The 15,279-nt window shown below is 41.6% G+C and overlaps 1 protein-coding gene across 8 annotated transcripts in view; it reads right to left on the bottom strand.

Moving 5' to 3' along the window:
- The window catches only part of PARD3 (par-3 family cell polarity regulator), a 560,882-nt gene that overhangs the window by 432,019 nt on the left and 113,584 nt on the right, over positions 1 to 15,279 (bottom strand). The window lies entirely within an intron of this gene.

A 15,279-nucleotide genomic window follows, 5' to 3' on the forward strand; every position in this document is an offset into this window, starting at 1 on the left:
GATATACGTCTACACGCCAAAGCTACCGTATTTTTCGCTCTATAAGACGCACCAGACCATGAGATGCACCTAGTTTTTGGAAGAGGAAAACAAGAAAAAAAATATTCTGAATCTCAGAATCCAGAACAACAATAGGGATTGCTGTGCAGCGAAAGCAGCGATCCCTCTTGCTGTTCTGGCTTCTGGGATAGCCGTGCAGCCTGCATTCGCTCCATAAGACGCACACACATTTCCTCTTACTTTTTAGGAGGGAAAAAGTGAGTCTTATAGAGCAAAAAATACGGTAAATAGAACTTTCATAGACCAAGGCAGTATACCTCTGAACAACAAGTGCTAGGGACTCTTTTTGCATGATAGTGGTGAAAAACAATTCCAGCTGCACCAAACATTAGACAGGGGGAAGGCAGAGAAAAGATAAGGAGACCTTCTTGGAGGATGGGAAGAGGAAGGAAGGAACACAACAGAAAAAAACCCTCAAGAAAACAGCAAGGAAGAGCTAAGCCAAACTGCCTCGGACAAAAGCAGGAAATGGACTTGAGTTGAAGAGGGCCAAGTCACACCTACGTCCTTCAACTTTGGGGTGCATTTGGTGCCTGTGGGCAAAAGATGGAGCCCTAGCCAACATGATGGGCTGTCATCAACAGAGAATGAATATGCTACTGAACAGCAAAGAAACTCTTCCTCACATAATATGCTGCTGAATTTTACCGTTTTAGAATTTAGTACAGTGGTACCTCAGGTTACATACGCTTCAGGTTACAGACTCCGCTAACCCAGAAATAATGCCTCAGGTTAAGAACTTTGCTTCAGGATAAGAACAGAAATCGTGCTCCGGTGGTGCGGCGGTGGCAGGAGGCCCTATTAGCTAAAGTGGTGCCTCAGATTAAGAACAGTTTCAGGTTAAGAACGGACCTCCGGAATGAATTAAGTACTTAACCCGAGGTACCACTGTACTTGCCAACTGTTCAAAACTCAGACAGCATAGGACACACCTGATGTCCCTTGTACAATTTGCCAATTCTTGATCAGGACCAAAAGGACAGGTAGAAGAAAGGAGAAGGAAAGTATCTTAACCATCCATTCATCCATCTATTTATTTATATGCCCCCTTTCCACAAAATTGTCCCCAGAGTTGGTCATTAAACAGTAAGCCTAGAAGTAAATACACACAAAAAATATCAGTTACTACAACATTGTACAAAATAGTACAAATAAACTAACCTAATTTAACAGTTTAAAACTGAGGAGAGAGATAAATAAAATGGGCTTTGTACGCTAAACAAAAATATTTCCAGGATAGCATCAATATTTAGCTGATTTCTGCAGAATATGGAGGAATCTTTTTTTTTTTAAAGATATTTATTAGGGTTTTCCATTTTATACAAACAAAGAAAAAAAGAAAAAAGTTGAAAAGAAAAAATATTAAAAACACATAAATTTCATAACTTATTTTTCAATAACATATTTCCCTGACCTCCTCATGCCTCCCCTTCTTGTATTCCAGTTCAAATTGTTCATCCAGCAAATCCTTATCTCATAGCATTACAGCTAAAAACCTTATTTTCTATCCATCTTCTTAAATTATTGTAACTTATACTTTTACTTATATACAAAAAAAGAACTATTTTTTCATATTCTTTTGTACCATTACAGCTAATAACCCCTTAATTTCAATCCAACATCGCTCAATATTCCTTAATATTACAGTATTTTTGCAAATAGTCTTTGAATTTGGAGAATATGGAGGAATCTTGCAGGCATGGCAGCTCTTGGAGTTTGTAAGCACAAGTACTTGGTAGCTGATATCAATACTCACCACTGGACTAGGGCTGTGTGTGAGTGCAAAACTAGCTTAAATTGCTGGCATGCTAATTAACATGGGGAAGCAGCCTTCTAGCTCAGTATAATTTATAGTGAGTGGCAGCAGCTTTCAGACAGGAGACATTCCCAGGCCTCCCTGAAAATCCCAGGGATTGAACCTGGGATTTTTGTATGCAAAGCAGATGTTCTACCACTGAGGTGCAGCTCTTTCCCCAGAAAGGTAAGACATGTATTGTGAAGGCATGGAGGCAGCACGTTTAAATGTGGCATTCCATCTCTTGGCATATTTTACTGATGCAATGATTGCTTGTCATAAAACAGCTCACCCACTCCTTGGAAAGATATATGTGCCTTTCAGTTTTCATTCACATTATTGAATAATGGTCCATGCAACTGAAAGAGGAACTGTACAACCTAAGCACAGAATTCTCAGTTTCCTGAGCTTTAGCACTCACTTTGCGCTAAATCCTCCATTCCAGATCTTTAATAAGTATCTGCCTTTAACCTATAAATTGTCTATTATAGCAACACTTCCTAAAAATATTTTTTTAAAGGCTTATAGAACTCCTGCTCTAGTTGAGTAAGAAGCAGAACTCATTACAAAAGTAAAATCCCTTAACCTGGAAGCATTATATTATTAGTGGAATCACCAATATTATCCTATTATAAATATAGGTGGTTGCTTTGCAAAAGGAATATTGTAGTTTAAGAGACTGAACACTAGAGGTGGCTATTGGCATCACATTTAATGCAGTATGCTGAACAGAACAGTGGACTATTTGGAAGAAATTCAAACATTTGAGTAAAACGGAGCCAGATGGGAGTGTTGGGGGGGTTAATATATACAGGAAAACAAAAACAATGTTTTCTTACTCTGAGGAGAACACTCAAATGACAAACAATCAGAAGGAAGTCACATTTAAGTTTGCCAGTGCAAGCTCAATGATCTAAGTCTGCAGAACCCTCTGAAATGCCTATAAGACTTCTCATTATATAACATTTTCTATCCAGGCAGCTTCACATACTGAACTGGTTTCTCTGCTGCTGGTAAGAGAAAGGCACTTGTTTTCTATATAATCGTTTTCAAACATATTTACCAGCTGCAGTGTTAGGCATTTTCATATGACTGATTTCCATGTGAAATGCTGCTACTGAAGCTATAATTACAGAAGGAGACATTTCCTGATTTCTGAAATATTTTAATTAAAGCCTGGACCCGCGACAGAGTCAACCAGCACATAAATGCAAATGTGTGTGTGCACACACAGCATTTCCAGCACAGCATAATTATTACCTGTCTGATAAAGCCATCACGAAGATTAATCAATGTTTTTCCTTGGTGTGAGTAATCATTTTAATCATCATTTTAACACAATAGAAGCGATCCATCAAAATCAAAGGCGATTTGGGCTTTGTTATGCTTTCCAAAAGGGCACACTAGGTATTTCCAAATCTTTTAACTGTAATAATTAACCATCTGGTAGAAATGACCTGTTCGTGTCTGCGTTTCATTCTTGGGTAGATTCTGCCATTAATTATGCACACACGCATTAAGAAGAACAACATGTCTGCAGGAGAATGTGTGAAATGGCCTAAGCAACTCCCTGTTGGCCTAGCCACTATCTGTTTTGAAGGCCTCGGCAATGTTTGCTGACTGGAAAACAGATGCCACATAAAAATTGCAAGAGGGCCAGGCTTATGCATGCATGAGTGCATAATGGGAAATATACTGCAACAAAACCACCTCCAACTTTTAATAATATTTGTAAGGACTATGATGATGATGATTAACCTTACAAGACACATTTTATATAAATAATACAATCTCACTTCTATTTATCTGCCACATGACTCCAAGACAGAGGATGCCAACCTTTTTGCACTTGTGCACGCATCTGAGAATACAACCCCCTCTGGATGCTTCTGCCTGCTACCCCAGATCCTGATAGGCAGGCAAACAGAAAGTGAGAATAACCAGTTTAACCTTTACAGCTGTGCTTGTCTTCAATACGATGAAATGAAACATACTCTGCAACACAGGGAAGTCCTCAAGAGTGCCAGCGAGCCCATGGGCACCACACTGGTGACCCAGCTTTATGGCATCTGAAGCTGTGCCAATGTATCTAATAGCTTTGGTAGTTACTGTTTTAAATCATGGGTGTCAAACACAAGGCCCGCGGGCCGAATACGGCCCGCCAGACCTCAGCATGTGGCCCGTGTAGCCGCCGCCGGCCGCCAGCCTTCACCTTTTATTCTCGCCTTTTTTTTTTTTTACACAGGAAAGCCGCCTCTTCAGCGCATGCACGGCAGCCTACAAGCCAGAGAATGTCTGCCCTCTAGCGGCGCCGGCCGTTCTACACAGGAAACCTCCACTTTACATGCATTCAGGAAACCTCCACTTGTTTTTATATTGAGCGCATGCCATCCTGTGATGTGACAGATCCAATGGCTGCCTGAACCCTTCTCTCCTGTACTGATAATAAAGAGTGGACACATAGTCCTACAGATACAACCGGCCCTTTGAGGGTAACCAAACTGCTGATGTGGCCCCCGATGAATTTGAGTTTGACACCCCTGTTTTAAATAATAATACTTCAAGCTTTTGTTGTTGTTGTTTAGTCATGTCTGACTCACACACAGTTCTAGGTATTATGGCTGTGCCCCTTGATCACATAGAAAACTGTGTATCTTTTTTTCCGTTTCAAAACTGTTAATGAGATACAGCTTTCTAAACTTCAAGTCTATAACAGAGAGCTCAAGGTGGCATGCATAGTTTCCCCCCCTCTCCATTTTATCCTCACAACAACCCTTTGAAGTAGATGAGTGACTGGCCAAAGGTCACCCAGTGAGCTTTATGGCTGAGTAGGGATTTTAATTCTGGTTTCCTAGTTCCTACTCCAACATTCTAATCAGCATACCACACTGGTTCTTATAATTTGTTTATTTGTTTATTTGTTTTTAAGACTGACCTTGAGGCACTGAATTTCACAGTAAAGGGGCAATTCCATAATTATTTGAAAGTCAAAAAAATCAAGAGAGGAAAACTGCCTTCAACAGGAGAGTCCTTAATTGTATCACAACATCCAAAATGGATTCTGATGCCTTTCATGAAGGAGTTGTCCATCTTTCTTGGATTCTACTCCTCCAACGTAACACTGTTCATTCAAAGCCAATGCACAACTCCCACTTCAAGGAATAAAGTGAATAAGTCATTATCACTAATATGCAATCATTTGGCAACTAATAAGACAGCATCAACAGCACTCCACCAGGAACTAAGACTGAACCATCAAGTGATCATTTCTACTCATTTGTCAGGTTAACACAATTCCAACCTCAGACTACCAAATCAAAAGACACTGGCACGCTGCTATTGATTTAATGCAATTAAATTAATAATACCCTATTCTATCTCAGTTATTAAATGGAGGACAATTTTTCTTCCATCTACTTACCCCCTTCCCTGATATTTAGAATTGTGAACTAATTGGAAAAGGGCAAGCAAAAACAAGAACCAAGGACCACAGGCATGTTAGTTGGCTGTCTGTATAAGCTTTAAGGCACACAGGGGAGGTTTGTGTAAAGTGTGTAATTGAAGATGTAATTATCTCTTGTCTGAATGATGGCCACCGGCAAAATCCCACCATATTCACTTGTACAGAACTAACTGGCACAGCCTTTTCCTTAACTACCAGCTCATATGCTAGAGTGACCAGGCCAGCCCAACAGATGCTTTCCAGGGTTAAATTAAACCTCCAAATGATCACAAGCTGCTTGGGGTTTTAAGAATCACACACATTAAAAGGGAATGAAATCTATAAATGTCTAACAGCAATGGTCAGAGCACAGCTACCAAAGTGTAGATTATTCCCTTTTCGAATTTGTCTTATTATACACACACACACACACACACACACACACACACACATACACACACACACACTTATAAAAGAGCTGGTGTATAGCATCACAGTCAAGACAATGGACATTTAAACCCCTGGTTCAAATGTTGCTTTCCTTCTGCAATGAATTCACTTCGGGACGTTAAATTCATTAGTACAGTGGTACCTCGGGTTAAGAACTTACTTCGTTCTGGAGGTCCGTTCTTAACCTGAAACTGTTCTTAACCTGAAGCACCACTTTAGCTAATGGGGCCTCCTGCTGCTGCCGCGCCACCGCCGCACGATTTCTGTTCTCATCCTGAAGCAAAGTTCTTAACCCAAGGTACTATTTCTGGGTTAGCGGAGTCTGTAACCTGAAGCGTATGTAACCTGAAGCATCTGTAACCCAAGGTACCACTGTACTATGACTCATTACTAAATCACTACAGTGTTAGGGTTGCCATATCTTGAAGACGAAAAAGGAGGATGTGGGGGGAGGCGTCTAACAGAGCCCCCACCCCCGTCTCTGGCTCAGCTGGGGAAGTGTGGGCTCTGTCACACTTCTCCATTGAGGGGTGCGCAGTTGCCTCCCCCTTAGCCTAGAAGGAGCTCCCACCATGCCTCCAGCAGATGGGGTGGGAGTCCGTTAGACTCCCGTCAAGGCAGCATCTGCATCAGAGAGCCCTGAAGCAAGGGCTCTGTTGTGATGATGATGCTGGCCTGCCACCGCCTTGTCCAGCTGGGGAGCAGGAGTGAGCCAAAGCAGCCCGCTGGTTCCATGCTCTCTCTGCCTGCAAATGCTGCTTTGCAAAGCAGTCCAGCAAATGCACACACAGAGAGACTCCTCCCCAGCACCACACTTTTTTTACTAAGGAAAATATCTCTCACAGATGCATTTTTTGCATTTTAAGCAGGGGAATGGGGACAGAGTGTTGGAAGATCCTCTCAGTTTGATGGTGATGGGACAGGGAGTTCTGGCCAGATAATTTCTTTCTCTTTTCTTTTTCGCAAGGATTCTGAACAAGCGAGGGATGGGGTTCTTTCCTGTGCCTTCCCCTCCCCCTCCCCCTCCAGTGGCTGGCAAATGGTCCCAGGCATAGAAATTGTGGCCCTGCCCACCGTGCTACAGCCTCAGAAGAGGCGGGCAAACGAGCTACGCAGTGGAAGCCAGAGTGTGGGCCTGGCTAGTGATGTGGCATAGACCCTGCAGGCTTCCCTCTCACCACCGCTGTCGCCATGGTGCTGCGATCAAAACCCGGACATTTTACAAAATTAAAGAACTTGCACGGATGGTGATTTTACACTTGAAGTCCTAGTTATACCTGGGAAATTCTGGACATACGGAAACCCTTACTACAGGCAACAACCATTTTAGGTGTGTCCAATTGGTGCACGACTATGCACACATTCATCGCACGCTTGCATCACACCGGCCCTGGAAGAGGGCAGGGCAAGGGCAGAATGGGGCAAAGCAGGCTTACACACGCTCTGCCAATGCACACAGGGCTCAGGAACGCTACCGTTGCACAAAACAGTAGTTGCCTGTACTAAATTCATTAGTACTATGAATTAGAAGGCAGGACACACACACACACACACACACACACACACACACACACACTCAGCCACAAACGCCACTCACCCTGTGTGCAATATTGGGATAATGATCTGTCCTCATTTACAGGCCTGTTGTAAGGATTACTAAGATTACTTGGGGGGGGGAGGTAAATTAACAGAACACTGAGCTGAAAATGACAATTTCTTGGTTTGAAATTGAGAAAAAGAGGGGAAATGTGCTGCAAGTCCACTCTGAGCACTGCCAGTGCTGGATTTAGGGTGGTGTGGGCCATTTTGCCACACAGAGCACCAAGCCAAGGGGGTGCAAAATAATAACAATAATAATAATAATAATCCTATATTTATATGGGTACCTACTGAGATGATCAGTAAAAAAAGCCACTGTACCAAAAGAAATTATTTTGAAAGCAAGAAATATTAGGTTTTGTGAAACTGCATAAGATTGCACAATAATAGGCAAACATTTTTTGTAGTTTTAAAATTCTTTCATGTCTATGTTATATGTGGGTATCGTGTTTATTTACTACCTTGACTTATTTTTTTCTTTTGCATATTTTTTTTTTGCTGTGCTCTCAAGAAAAGCAGCAACTGCAGTTCCCCACAGATCAAGCTTGAGTAGCCTGTGTTCTTCCCTCTCATACTCCAATCCCTGACATACGTCTGCAAAATTCTCGCTTAAAGGAGCAGAGCCATTCTGCCCCTCTGCAAATTCTCGCTTGACACTGCTGTACCGTTCCCATGCCAACTTGTCCCACATGTCACTGCTCTTTAAAAGAGGGTCACTGCTCACAAAAGTCCATTGAACAGCAAAGTTTTGGCTTCCCATAAAGTTTCTTATTGATGCATTCATCTCTGTTGAATGGCTTTCTTCACTATTACACTCACATAAACACAAACCTTTCCTAAAAACATTCAGACTGAGAAGCTCTTCTCTATAGGAATTCTGGATGGCAAACTTATCAACTATAACCAGCCACACAAAAAAACTACTAGAATATGGTGGTGGTGGTGGTGGTGTTTGTGTGTGTGTGATGTAAAAAACATTTAAGTGCATTTTAAGCAAAGTACATGGTTCTTTATGCTAACACTGGATAATAGGCAGTGTTTTTGTTTTATTTTGTTGTTTAAAAGCACACAATTGTACACACTGAGCAACACACACTATGAATGAAATTCCAAAGGCCCTGCCCTTCAATTAGCAATTTTGCCATCTAAAGGAAGACATTTTATTTAGGGGGGGAAACATTCTCCATTTAATGTTGCATAGGTTGCTTTACTCAATTTTGACTGATGTTTTAATGTAATCACTACACCACTGATATTTGTTTTGTTTTATGTTTGTATTTCACATGTTCAGCTTTAATCTGTACATCATTCCATTTATCCTGAGTACAGAATCAACTGTGTTTTGAGTTTTATAAATCTGCTGGGTGAATTTCAGCCAGGGTGCTTACACATGAGCTAAAACTGCAAATAACAACCTACCACAAGTAGTTCCCAAACCATTTTCTGTGAGGGCCACTTGAGAATTCCTAAACACCTTGGTGTGCCACTTATTGATTTTTCTGCCATTTGTAGTGATTGTGCTAGAAGTTCTATGGGTTTTAGTTGTATTTTTATTGCTTCTATCATCATCATCATCATCATCATCATCACCATCTCTTCCTCCTAATCCTTTCCCCTCCTTTCAAGTTGCTTCATGTCCCCATAACTTCTGGTCCATCCTGCTCACCTTTCAGGTGGACCAAGAGGTTCTTAGAATTACAGAATAGTTGCTGCTGCCCCTGTTCTTCACAGACACATCACCAGATCACCAGAATGAACTTTGTGGACCACCGTTTGGGAACCTCTGAGCTGCTAGATAAATTCTTCAGAATGCAAGACAAGCTGGAACCCTGCAGGCATGTTCTGCCATATTAAGTTGAAATTTGTAGCATAAACAGAGTCCTAAAATGAATGAGAATCCTCTTCTCTCAATTTTCATAATCTATTCTGTTATTTTGCTGCTATTTATTATGTATATCTGCTCTTTTTACAAGTATCCAGAGTAACTTACAAAAAATTATTACATAAATTCATTAAAGTAACCAGTAACTTTTTAACTAACACATTCTTATATTAAGGATAGCCAGATAAAACTTGAACTGCACCATTCAGAATAAATGCCAGTTTCATAACACACATTTTAAAATACTAGCACATTGTAGACTCTGTTGCTGCAAAAGTCTAACATAGCTACTTCTGTGGAACATGCAGACCTTCATACTAATTAACTGGGATAAGATACAGACAAATGTCCTAATGCTCCTGTCTTCATGATAATAAAAAATACTTTATCAAAGAATAAATTCTCAAGATCCTTGAGACCAGAAATTAGCATCCAACAACCCCAGGATAAATTCAGCCACTGAGCACACAATGCAACTTAATTGTTATGACCTCAGAGTCAGTGGCTGCAGACTTTCAAGCTATGAAGCAAAATAAGGTGCAAGGTTCTGGGTCTGCTGCTTCAGATCAGGAAACAAATGAGGCTGAGTAACATGAGCCTCCATAAGAACCTCCTGTATCTGCTGGGCCAGAGCACAGAGCCTCAGCTAGTCTCGTGTTGTGCACTGCCTGCACTCAGCTGTACAGGGAGTGCATGAGGCAAGAGATTAGATGACAGAGGAATGCCCATCTTCAGGCAGAACGGTTGGCTCTTTAAGCATCACAAGGCATGGCCTGGGGGGGACACAGCCTGAGAGACATAGTCTGAGAGCAGGAGCTTCAAAAGGCTCAGTTTGCTCTCAGTCTTTGTTGGACCAACTTGCTCACTCAAAGCTATCTGTCATCCTGCAACTTCTGACCAGCCTTGCCCCCTTCTCCATGAGATCTTGCATCAGGCCACAACATGACAGCAATAGAGCTTATTTCATCAATAAAACAGAATGAAAGGCCATGTACATTCACATGTACTTCAGAACTTCATGTGTGCTGTCGAGGAACAGCAACCACTTTCTCTCCAATGAGGAAGAACATTTTCTGTGGCTCAGAAATCCATATTGGATTTGAGAAAGGCAGTGTACGCTACAGTAATATTTTCACAGGGGCAACATACATCAATGTCTATAAAACAATTTGTCAATACTTAACAACACTGTACAAAAACAAACAGGTGCCGAGGACTGATAGAAAAAGACTGATGTCTCAAAATTACATCTGCATTCCCTGTTACTGCATCTATTGGAGCCCAATAATTGAATTACTCATGCTAGGGTATAATTTGTCAATGTTCTTTCAGGGCTCTTTGCTAAAGAGAGATGTCCTTTATTTGGCAGCTTACTTTGTAGCATAGGAAATGTGTGTTAAATTAAAAAGGGGAAATTTTGGAGAAAAGACATTTTGACAACATGAAGGATACTTATAAATCAAATCATTTTTGATGGGAAAATGTCAGGCTCTAACGATTTATGTGTCCTCCCTCACATAGGCTTTCTGCTTTATAAATGTTGTGTTTTGTATTGTATTTATAAGACACAAAGGAAGTTACCTTTTACCAAGTCAGACCATTTCTCCAGTATTGTCTGCACGGACTTGCAGCAACTCTCCAGAAACCAGAATCAAGAAACCAGTCTGTGACAGGTTTAAGGTGCCCGCTACTTACCCAATCCAAAAAAGTAGGGGGAACACCTACAGCAATAGTTCAGCCTCTATGGAAATTGTAATGCAGGCCATACAAAGGTGAAGTAGCCTAATGAAATTGATGAAAAGATCCGTACCACAACAGGCCATTCACATGCACAGTTTCCCATAAAAGTGTCAACAGGCGCAAGACACCCCAGTTCCACATATGAACAGTGCTGTAAAATTAACACATCCCTTCTAAGGCATTAGACAGCAAAGCAATGCAGAGTATGGCACAGCTGCCTTTGCCATTTCTCCCAATCTATTTTAAATAATAGATGAAACACCATTAGGATTTACTGTATCCTCAGTTCTGCCAGATGCTACAGTCATTAGGCTATAGTCAGATGAGGCAGCATCTGTTGGAAGGGATGTTGCTTGCCGGCACTTGTTCTTCTAAAAGCCACTAAGACTGTCAGTGAAAATTACAGTCCACAAATCGGGGGGGGGGGGGGAGCATACACAGCATAGAGCCACAGTTCAGTGGTAGAGCATCTGCCTTGCATGCAGAAGCTTCCAGTTTCAATCCCCAGCATCTTCAGGTAGGGCTGGAAAGTCTCCTGTTTGAAATCCCGGGGAAGCTGCTACCAGTCAGTGTAGACTATACTGAGTTAGATGGACCAGTGGCCTGATATGGAATAAGGCAGCATCCTATGTTCCTATTAACTTGGGAATGACTGCCCTGAAACTTAAAATAGTACTGTTGTAATCTATCTATGGTCCAAGCAAAGAGAATGGTTTCACCAAAAAAGGAGGGAGAAACAGACACGTCAAGAAGCACAAGTTGATTTTTAAACTACAGCAGAATGTTCACTTTGTTATGAAGTATTAGAATCAATCCTGTGGTAAAAAGCATGTCACACTATCAGTCCTGCATACACCTTCACCCCAAACTCCAGGAAACAAGCATGAAACTTGTTTATGATCTAAATCATCTCATACATTGTTTTCAATTCAAAGTTGATGGCACGTATTAATGCACATTATTTTCAGTGTAAGCCTGGTATGCTCCTTATGTTAGGTGGGGAATCCATGACCCTCCAGATGTTTTTAGGCTACAATTCCTACCACCCCTGATCACTGGCCATTCTGGCTGGGACTGATAGGACTTGGGGTCCAACAATGTCCAGAGGGCCAGGGTTCCCAATCCCCAATCTTGAGTGGTCTCTGCTTCTTGGCTTCTCTGGAACTTGAAATTTACAGAAAGGAATTTAAATTCCACATCAGCCACAGAATCCTTGGACCTTTGGGAACTGGCCTTCTCTCTTAGCTTCCACATATGCAAACAACAAATAGTAAAGACGAGCTCTCTTTCCGTGTTCAACTCTCCATTTCTGTAGGATCACAGCCAGATGCAGCACATGGGATTAGGTCCCATTGCAAACTGACTGACTGACTGCCCTAGCATGAAACCCTGCTGCATCTGGAGCCTGGTGCAAAGCTTTGGCTGCTATGGAGAAAAGAAATATCTAAATAAAGTTGAAAGCACAATCCATACTAGCAGAGTTGCCGTATTTACGGACAACTGGATTGTCATAGAGTTTAGTTGGCCCTGACTCTCCTTGCGCTCGTAGCGTGTTCTAGGATACTTAATGGGGATCAGAATGCCTGAGCACATAGTCTAGATTTGTGCCTGCCCCTCCCTGGCTACATGGATTCATGTTAGATATGCAATTAATGGCCCAGAATACTTTGTATACTCCACACACACACACACACACACACACACACACACACACACGGGGGGGGGGGGAGGGAGAGACAGACAGACAGACAGACAGATTTGCTGTTTTGTTCTTAAAAAGCCAATAGATAAAATAACAAAATAAGATATTACAAATAAATCACAGCATAATATCCAAAAAAAAAGCACAGATCCGGCAAACGCCTGCTGAAACAATAGCAACATTATACAGCTTTTCTAAAAACCAGAACAAAAAACATATGCTTCTTCATCTCAGGAAGGAGGTTTCAGGGCTTAGAGACCACAGTCTGGTTTTGCTTGGCTAGAATGTGTTTGGAAACTGTAATACTTCCTCTTGCTTCTCTGGATAGAGGATGGAGAGATGTCATGTGCAGAAAACTCTGCATAGTGTGGCTTACTGTACAAGGCAAAGGTTTACATTAGTTAGCCTACTCCATTTTTGCTTCTGGGCTTGCCTCCCACTGGTATGTGGCCCCTGGAAAGTTGCCAAGGAGGGAATAAGGCTCTCAGGCTGGAAAAAGTTTCCCCATCCCAATTACAGTCTCAAAAGAAGGATCCAATAATTCCCAGTTGTTGGTTTTTTTAAAAAAAATCCTTTGCAAATGGGGAAAAAATTAAACGTGTGATTGGCATTTTCTGCGTCAAACTATGGAGAAAATGATTTTAATCAGGCAAATGTAGTACGATCAGAAAACGCTGTTGGAATTCAAAGTGTGTGATTTCTACAACACAATGAAAACAATATTGTATTTCAACTACTATTTCCACTGACCACTAGAGGTCAGGCACTGTCTGTGGCACTCATCCAAATAATGTAGTATACAGTAGAAACACTTGAACATGTAAAGGAGTGTTCCTATTGTTAATAAATCAATATTCCAGTCTTAAATGCAAGGCCTGTCTTGATCTTATGTGCCTCCTAGCAGCAACCTTTGCATGGAAGTCTGGCCTACTACTCTGCCTTACAGCTGCTTCCTCGCATTAACGCATTTGCTGCAGTATAGTAATTTTTGACTCTGGATTTAATGATCTTATAAAGCCCCCCACACAGAAACCTATGTGATGATTCTGGGGTAGGTCATCTGGGCATTTGGGGCTTGGCGTCACCAATATGCAGATGACAAAGGATGCTCACTATTGGTCCCTTGTCATTCTGGAAAAAAGTGACAAATGGGGTGCCGCAGGATTTTGTCTTGCTCTCATTGCTGTTCAACATCTTTATAAACAACTTGGACAGAGATATGAAAGGGATGCTCATCTAATTTGCAGATCACACCAAACACGGGAGAAGCAGCCAATGCCGCCGAAGACACAAACGAGATTCAAGATGAACTGGGCCCAATATTAGAGAACTGGGTCCAAACTAATAAAATGAATTCCAATAGGGACAAATGTCAGGTTCTACCCTTAGGCAGGGGGAACCAGCTGCACAAATATAAGATGGGGAAAATCAGGCTTGCCAGAAGTACATGTGAAAAGAATCTAGGGATCGTAGTTGACCAACCGTTTAACATTAGTCAACAGTGAGATGCAGCAGCAAAAAAAGCCAGTGCTATTGGTAGGCTGCATCAACAGTAGTATCCTGATTAAAGGCAGTAATAGTCCCGCTGTATTCTCTTCTTGGTCAGACAACACCTGGAGTACTGTGTCCAGTTCTGGGCACCTGCACCACAATTGAAGAAGGATATTGACAAACTGGAATGTGTGCAGAGGAAGGAAACCAAGATTATCAAGCCTCATGAGGAATTGTTGAGGGAACTGAGTATGTTTAGTCTGGAAAAGATGAGACTGAGAGGAGATAAGCTAGCCATAGTCAAATATTTAAAGGGCTGTCATGTGTAGGATGGAACAAACTTGTTTTCTCCTGCTCCGATGGCTAGGAGCCAAACCAATGGATTCAAGTTACAAGAAAGGAGATTCCGATTAAATATCAGGAAGATCTTTCTGGCAGTAAGATCTGTTCCAAGAGTGGAACAGACTCACACAAGAGGTGATGGACTCTCCTTCCTTGGAGGTTTTTAAGCTGAGGTTGGATATGATCTAGCTGAGATTCCAATTTGCAGAGGGTTGGACCAGATGACACTTGGGGCCCTTCTAACTCTGCAATTCTATGATTCTATGACACCTAGTTCTATCTCTTTATTCCATCTGAGTAAGGTGAAACTGTACAGGTACTGAATCACTGCATCAAGGCAGTAATGAGAAAGATGGAAGCACTGATGGTAGTTGGTTCCCACAACTGGGTGCAACCAGGAGCTGTTTCACTAGTGGTACTCTTGGATTCCAAACTCTCACTTTAAGTTTGAGTGGCATCAGTAGCTAGCAGTGCCTATGCCCAGCTCTGGTCTGTCAGCTCAAGTTTTTCCTGGACCAGGACAGCCTAACCACAGTTATCCATGCTACAGTACACTCATAAATGAATTATTCCAAAGCACTCTATGAGAGTATGCTAAAAGATTATGCACAAGCTGCAGTGGACATGGAATCCCTTGGCAAGTCTGCAGTATAGTATCTCCAGGTGGAATTCAATAACACCAGTTCTGTTCACTGTGGGAGTCATAAATCAGCTTCATAAAAAAATAATAGGTATGTATTAGGGTTATCTGTAAGTATATTGACATTTTTAATTTT

This window comes from Podarcis filfolensis (genome assembly GCF_964270895.1).
Source record: "Podarcis filfolensis genome assembly, chromosome: 12".
In the NCBI taxonomy this organism is placed as follows: Eukaryota; Metazoa; Chordata; class Lepidosauria; order Squamata; family Lacertidae; genus Podarcis; species Podarcis filfolensis.